The sequence below is a fragment of the Dromiciops gliroides genome, chromosome 3 (assembly GCF_019393635.1).
Source record: "Dromiciops gliroides isolate mDroGli1 chromosome 3, mDroGli1.pri, whole genome shotgun sequence".
NCBI classification, from domain to species: Eukaryota; Metazoa; Chordata; class Mammalia; order Microbiotheria; family Microbiotheriidae; genus Dromiciops; species Dromiciops gliroides.
The window spans coordinates 539,453,161-539,461,223 of record NC_057863.1 but is presented as its reverse complement, the minus strand read 5'-3'; the positions used below and the strand labels follow the sequence as shown (position 1 = coordinate 539,461,223).

The window sequence follows — 8,063 nt, the reverse complement described above, 5'->3', positions numbered from 1 at the left end:
AGATGATTTATCTGAAGGATTTCTTGAGACCAATAGAGCTAGGAGGTGAAAGACTCAAAAAGTAGAATGAGACGTGGCCAATATGGAATTTTTTTGATTGACTATATATATACACACATACATACATACATATATATATGTGTGTGTGTGTGTGTGTGTATGTATATGTATATGTATATGCTTCTAATGGGTTTTATTTTTCTTGTCCTGTTCTCAATTTGGGGGAGGGAAGGGAGTTAGGGTAGGAGGGTGAGATCTTCACTGATTAAAACAAATAAAATACTTCAATTTAATTATTAAAAATTAAATACTAAAAGATTAGAAAGAAAGAACAATTAAACTGGGGACTGATTTTATGACACTATGCCGATTCATAAGATTATAAGATTTAGAACTAGAATAGAACATAGATATCATCTAGTCCAACTGATTCATTTTACAAATAAAGAAACTGAAGCCCATAGAGGTCAAGTGACTTACCCAAGGTCACACAAGTAGCAAGAATAAGATTTTGAATGCAAGTCCTATGAGTTCAAATCCAATCTTCTTTCTACTCTACCATGAAGACTCTCAAGACTCCTGGGTTCAAATTATGGTTTTAAAATATCTTAGCTATGTGATCACTGCCATGTCAAGGTCTCTGTGCCTCCATTTTCTTCTCTGTAAAAAAGGAATAATACTTACAACATAGGATTGTCTTGAGAAAACCATGCTATAAACCCTCAAGGGTTTATTATGTGAACTGTGAGTTGGCTGTGGATGGAATGCCAGGTCTGGAGTAAGGAAGCCCTAAGTTCTGATACGGCCTCATACTAGCTGTATGATCTTGGGCAAGTCACTTCACCCTGCTTGCCTTAGTTTCCTCATCTACAAAATGAGCTGGGTAAAGACATGGCAAACCACTCCAGTCTCTCTGCCAAAAAAACCCCAAATGTGCTCACAAAGAATGAGACAAGACTGAAACAATGGAACAGCAACAAGAAGGTAGTATTATCACCTGCCAAGATCCTCCAATTAGCTCCTGGAGGTCTCAACCCAGAGAGTCATTGGTGTTAGGGGTGGGCCTGAATCCAGAACCTGTGAATTCAGGTTCAATATTGGGGGGAAATGAGGTACTTGTAAATCATTGAAGAGTTAACAAAAGGTCGACTTAGGTGGAACACAGTGAGGATAAAGTGACATTATTTCAGTCCCTCAGCGTGGCTACTCTTCTCTGTAGAAACATGTCTATTCAGCAGGGCAGGGTATGATGACTGTTGTTGTCTTCAGATAACCAATCAATCAAAATACACTTATTAACCACCTACTATGTGCCAGACAGCAGGTTAGAGGGCCTCAAAGGAGGCCCACCTTAAGACTTGTCCCACCTCGGGACAATGAAATCCTCATTTTGTCACCTTTTAGCCCATTTTTCAGAAGAGGGGGAGACAGACCCTGCTAGATATTGTTCCTAGCATGCTGGCTTTTCTCAGTTCTTCCTTGTAGTCCCCTAGTCTTTAAATTCTCTAACTTCTTTCAATTTTTAAAAGTCCTATAAACATATCTATTCCACTCTGGTGAAATTGTACCCTCTCAGAGGGCCTGAGTTCATATCCCATCTCTGCCCCCTTGTTCTCTGTACGACCTTGAGCCAGTCATTTCCCTTCCCTGAGCCTCAGTTGTCTTATTTGTAAAATGAAGTAGTTAAGCTAGATAGCTCCTGAGGTCCTTTCCAGTCCTCTGATTCTCCCCCAGAACCAAGAAAGAGCCCCCTACCCAGCCAATATGTAGGGGATTTGGATTCTGAAAGGAAACTATTGGTAATGTGTGTATGTGAGGGGTGGGGGTTGAGCATCCTGGAGGCCCTGTTCTCAGGGGCATTCTTTCCAAATGGAAAGCAAAGCTCTGCTGATTCTGATTATGAAGATTTACAGCTGGGAGTGAGTTTCCCTGGCAATATCGTCCACTGCCTTTATGAGCAGCAATTACACAGAGTTTGGTACCTGGGAAGGCAACAGGCGAGCTCTGAAATGCTGAAATGCTCTGACTATCACTCTGAGGAGCCCAACACCTTTAGTAATAAATATTGACGTTCATTAAGACAAAGCCAGAATTCAATCTGTCCATAGGAATTCTCTGCTTCCGGCCTCCTGTCTGGCCCTTATTTGCAAGATGTCCCTGTGGGAATGAGGCAGGTCGTGCTCACCTTTCTCCCCAAGATGCATTTTATTCAATGAGACTTGTCCCCGGTGAACCGTGTGTCTGACAGGCCAATTTGGAAATGAATTTGGTGCATTTTGTGTTGATTATTTATTCTGCAAATGAAGTTCTGCGCTGGTGTGGCTGACAGCTCTGGAGATGGGAGAGCTCTGCTTTGGGCTTGCCCCAGAACAGGAACAGTGTGCAGAAAGCCAACTTCCCCAGAGTCACTGGACATGGGCCCATTCAGCCCTGCCCTGAAATACTCCCGGTTCCCCACATTTCTTCTTGCTGACTAACCTCCACAATGCCTGCCCTGCCAGCAGACATGAAGGGGTGTGAAAAATAAGAGATGTCTGTCCATGCCTATGCTCCCATCTGCCAACAATTAGACTCCCACTGCCTCGTCTACCCATCATCTGAAGGATCCAATGGCCCGCTGGCCTCCAGGCAGCTGCCACCTAGCCCATACACTTTGGATGGAAAATCAGCTAACCAGCTAGTCTACTTCCCCAACATCTGCCTCCCTCAAGCCAGGTCAGACTGCACAGCAATCAATCAGCCATTGTTTGTTGAGCATCATCTATGGCAAGGCATTGTATTCTAAGCATGGTGAGAAGATTCCAAACTGGTTGAGATCCAGTCCCTGCCTTCAAGAAACCTGCAGTCTAAAGTGCCTAGTGTGTGTCTGACAAACCAATCTGGAGATGGATTTGGTCAATGTTATGTTGATTCTTCTTGCCATATGAGCGTCAGTGTTATACAGTGGGCAGAGGGCTGGCCATGAAGCCAGGAAGACTGGGGTTCAAGTTCTTCCTTTGACACATATTGGCTGTTCTAGGTGATGTTTTAACACCAAAGACTCCATAGAAGTTGCCAACCTGCCTTAGTAAAGAGATTTTCCCCATCTGGGAGGTTCCTATATCAATGAAATCTCAGTTTCAGATCTTATCCCTAACCCTATTTATGCTGCAAATGAAAAAAGCCAGAGGAGATTGCTGGGAGCTTAACTGAAGGGTCGGGGCAGGGGGAGGGGAGGGGGAAGAGTCAGGGAAATCTTTGGAGGAGGTGAAACTTTAATGCAGAGGATAAGGTCAAGACAGGGAAGACATTTCGGGTGAGGAGAAACAAGACTGAGACAGGGAGGACAGGAATGTACAGGACAGTTTGGCTTGCAGTAGATCTTGGGTGTTGGGGAGCAAATGGAAATGAGTGTGACTAAGCAGGACAAGACTAGATTGGTAAGACCTTGAAAACAAAGCCAAGGAATTGGAAGAGTCCAGAATCAGAATCTGCCTACGATGACTACATCCCTTTAGGTCCATATTTGTTGAATTCTTCACCAGCTGACGCCGAGGTATCTGGTTATATTATGAAACCAACACCTGCTTCTGTTGTCAAATACTTCGGTTCAGTCATTCATTCACTCACTCACTCAAAATGCTTTTATTAAGAGCCTATTATTTTGCATGTATAATTGATATGATAGAGCTTGCCATCTCTGTGGGTAGGGGAGGGGTAGGAGGGAGGGAAAGAATTTGGAACTCAAAATTTTAAAAAAAGAAAGAGAATGTTTATATATATATAACACATTATTTTTATAGAACCTGTTATATGCCAGGCACTGTACTGGGAATAGAAAAACAAAAATTAAATAATTTCTTCCCTGAAGGAACTTAAATTCTATGAGAGGGAAGGACAACAAGTACTCAGATAAGCACAGAGAAAACAAAGTCAATGAAAAGTCATTTGGGGAAGAGGGTCCTAGCAGCTAGTGGGGTCAGGACAGGTTTCATGTAGGAACTGGTACTTGAGATGATCCTTGAAAGAAGCTAGAGATTCAAAGAGGCCTCAGAGGTAAGAAGAGAGTATGTGTCAGGCATAGCTAAAAAAAACCCAACAACAACAATTTTGCAGGTTTCATCCTCTTATGTGCCTTGAACAAGTGATTTATTCAATGGGAGCCCCAATATACATTTCCAGACTTACATTCCTGTCAAACTATTCTACTTGCTGTTCACCACATTCTGCAATGCATCTCCTGCCTCTAGTCTTTGCATTGTCTGTCACCCATCCCTGGAATGAATTCTGTCCTGTGCCCCATTAGAATTCATGGTTTCAGAATACCAGGCCTGGAGGCAGGAGGACTTGAGTTCAAATCCAGCCTTAGACACTTACCAGCTGTGTGACCCTGGGTAAGTCACTCAACACTAATTGCCTCACAACAATAATGCAAGAATCTCTGGCTTCCATCAAAGACTCAGTTTGTGGGCCACCTCCTAAGAGAAGCCTTTCTTGATCCCCTTAATCAATCTCCAGAAAACCATCTCATCTGTTTAACTGTTGTATCCTCTCAGTAGAATGAAAATTCCATAAAGCCAGGGACTGTTTTTCATTTTGTCTTTATAAGTCACCACCATAACAATAACAGTATCTATATATAACCCTTTAAGTTTACAAATATTATCTCCTTTGAGTCTTACAACAATTCATGGAGATAGGTACTATTATTATCCCCATTGTACAATTTGGGAAACTGTGACTTGCCCAAGGTCACACATTAAGTAAGTATCTGAGACAGAATTTGAATCAAGGTCTTCTTGAAACCAGATCCAGCACTATATCTAATGAGACACCTAGTTATATTCCTCACCCTAGCACATAGTATGGTTTGTTGCACATAGTGGCACTTAATGTTTGTTAAGTTGGATTGGGAGCAAGGTGCCCTTGGGGCACTAAATCAGTGCTCTTGTGTTCCTAGATGAATGGGCACAGAGATAGGGATTAAAGGTGGAAAGGTGGTTGAAGGAGGACTGAGTGTTGCCTAGACCTGTCTCACTCGTCTTCTAATCTAGAGTATTTTTTTTTTACGGAGCAATGGGGGTTAAGTGACTTGCCCAGGGTCACACAGCTAGTAAGTGTCAAGTGTCTGAGGCCAGATTTGAACTCAGGTCCTCCTGAATCCAGGGCCGGTGCTTTATCCACTGCGCCACGTAGCCGCCCCCTAATCTAGAGTATTTTTAACATGTGAGATCTCAGTTCTAAATGCAAAGGACTTGGAAACCACATAGCCTCTTCCATCCATTAGTATGAATGTTATTCTCTCCTTGCAGGCTTAGTGCGAGATAACTCAGGAGGCTGAACTCAGAAACCCCCAAGTCAAAGTCCCACAGAGACATGCTCCCTGGTAAGTAGAGCTAGAGCTCGGGCATGCAGGGACCCCCCTGGGGTCTTCTTCCCATAAGGGACTGGGAGGCTCTGGCTAATAGGCACCAAGAACCAAGATCAGCATCTCCCTCCTGGAAGACTTGAATCTCTGCCAGGTGAGGCAAATCATTATCTCTGTTTGGAAGATCGAGGGTGGACAGAGTCACTGAGCAATTAAGTGCCTCGCCTAAGGTCACAGAGCAAGTCAACATCAGGGCCTTCAAGCACCAAGCCCTCCTGTGGCAATCAGACAGTAAGTGGGCTGGGCCCACACAGTCTGCCCTCTGGCTGCTAGGCTGATACACTTTCATCTTGTCCTGCCAACCACTCAGCTGCCTCATTCCTGGGATCCCACATAGCTGAGAAACTCAGTGCATTCTGATCTTCAAGCCTCCCCTGTCACTCCAGAGCTGGGTCCTCTAAAATGAGGACCCCCCCCCCATGAGAGGGGTCCCAGTGTACTGAGCCACAGTCCAGGAATGCTAAGGGATACAAAAGCTATTAAGTGAGGAGACTGTGAAATGGAAATTGTGGATGACGCTAAGGTGAAATCGTCCTTCTCTGGAATCAAAAGTGGACTGAGGATGACCAATTCGACTGGGACCAGAGTAATTAAATTCTAATTGGGTTTTGCCTCTACCAGTCAAATGAAATTGTTTTCTGGAATGTCACCAGTAACCTCCTAATTGCCAAGTGCCATGGTCTTTTGTCAGTCCTCCTTGGTTCGCCTGTAGTCATTTGTCACTGTTGACCATCCTATCCTTCCTCCTGCCCTCTCTTCCTTTAGTTTTCACAAAATTTCATCATCCACCCCCACCACGAGGCTCTTCTTCCTAAGCCTGAAATGTGGCTATGTTTTTAACTCCTTGAGATAGTAACCTCCAATCAATGGAAATTTTCTAGCAAGTGACAGATGTCTACCTGTCAGGGAACCATGTCATTGGGATTACTTCTGCAGATAGGAGGTCTGACTTCCATAGGCAACATCAAACTCCCCTTTAGACCCCAAGATTCTATGATTCTCAAAGAATCTATGACCTTGAACAAGTCACATATGCCCTCCTGGCCTTAGTTTCTTTATCTTTAATACAGAGGAGATATTAAAAGAACTATAAGGTCTCTTTCTTACTTTAGGAGTCTATGGTTCTACCCCTCACAGAGAATTGTAGAACAAGTAGACTGTAAGTTCCTTGAGGGCAGGGACTTTGGATTTTCTTGCCTTTGTAACTGCAATGCCTACCACAGTGCTATATGCATTAGGCACTTCATGTTGTGGCCCATGTTTGTTAACTAACAATCTCAGAGAGAGAACCTCAGAGACCATGTAGTCCAGCCTGAAAAGGAGTCTTCCTCTTCAACATCCCCAACAATCAGCCTCCATCCAAAGAGGTCACTTCCTCCCAGGTCATCCAATTTGGGACAGTGTTTCTCTCTGCAGCTTCCACTTCCTGTACCTATTTCTTCTCTCTGGGACCAACAAGAGTAAGTGAAATCTCTCTTTAATATTGTTTGCTGCTGCTGTTGTTGTTTATCCTTCATTTTCAAAGAGAACAAGTAACATCATGGGGTGATGTCTTGACTTGTGCATAAATTGGATTGAAGTGAGGCAGAGTTGCACAAAGTTGTCAGCCTCACTCTCTCTTCCAGAGTCATCAAAGACTGGTGACAAGACAAAAGTCAGGATGATTGGAAATGACCCTGGATGTGGTGAATGACTGTGACCAAGCTCCACAGCACCTGCTTCATCTGCCTTCATGGCCCTCGAAACAAAGTGCTCTCATCCACCCATCCTGCCAGGAGGAAGTCTTCACATGCTTGGGGTATTCTTAAGGGTGACTATCATGCCCCATACTTCTTCCCCCAGACCAATAGCTTTTAAAGCCGAAATCCTTTGTTGTTGCTGTTGCTGTTGCTGTTGCTGATGATGGTGGTGATGCCGTTGAAATGATCCTCCTGTGGGACAGAGCCATTGCAGCAGCAGCAGCAGAGGCGGCAGCAGAGATCAAGCTGCATGGCCAAGATGTGTGACTTCACAGAGGATCAGACTATGAGTTCAAGGAGACCTTCTAGCTGTTTGACCGCACAGGGGATGGAAAGATCTTATACAGCAAGTGTGGGGATGTGATGTGGGCCCTGGGCCAGAACCCCACCAATGCTCAGGTGCTCAAGGTCTTAGGGAATCCCAAGAGTGATGAGATGAATGTGAAGGTGCTGGACTTTGAACACTTTCTGCCAATGCTGCAGACCATAACAAAGAATAAGGACCAGGACATATATGAAGACTATGGAGTGGGGCTTTGGGTGTTTGATAAGGAAGGGAATGGCACAGTCATGGGGGCTGAAATACAGCACATCCTCATCACTCTGGGGGAGAAGATGACAGAGGAAGAAGTGAAAGTGTTGGTGGCAGGACATGAGGACAGCAACAGTTGTTTCAACTATGAAGAGATAGTCTGGATGGTGCCGAACAGCTGAGAACAAAAATCCCCTTTCCGCAAAGAATCCCCTAACTTTCTCACTGTGAAAATGATCCTCTCACCCCTGAAGCAACTAACTACATTGTCAGGGTTACCAGCATCCTTCCTTCCAACCCCCACCACATGTCCTCTTTGGCCTGCCTGCTTTCTGTTTTCACCAAATTAACTTGCTAACTGCTCCTAACCATAAAAAAAGAAAAA

General features: G+C 44.2%; 1 pseudogene; it reads left to right on the top strand.

The window, feature by feature from the left end:
* Positions 1–7,405: 7,405 nt before the first annotated feature.
* On the top strand, positions 7,406–7,860 carry LOC122747909 (annotated as a pseudogene).
* The last annotated feature ends 203 nt before the right edge of the window (positions 7,861–8,063 follow it).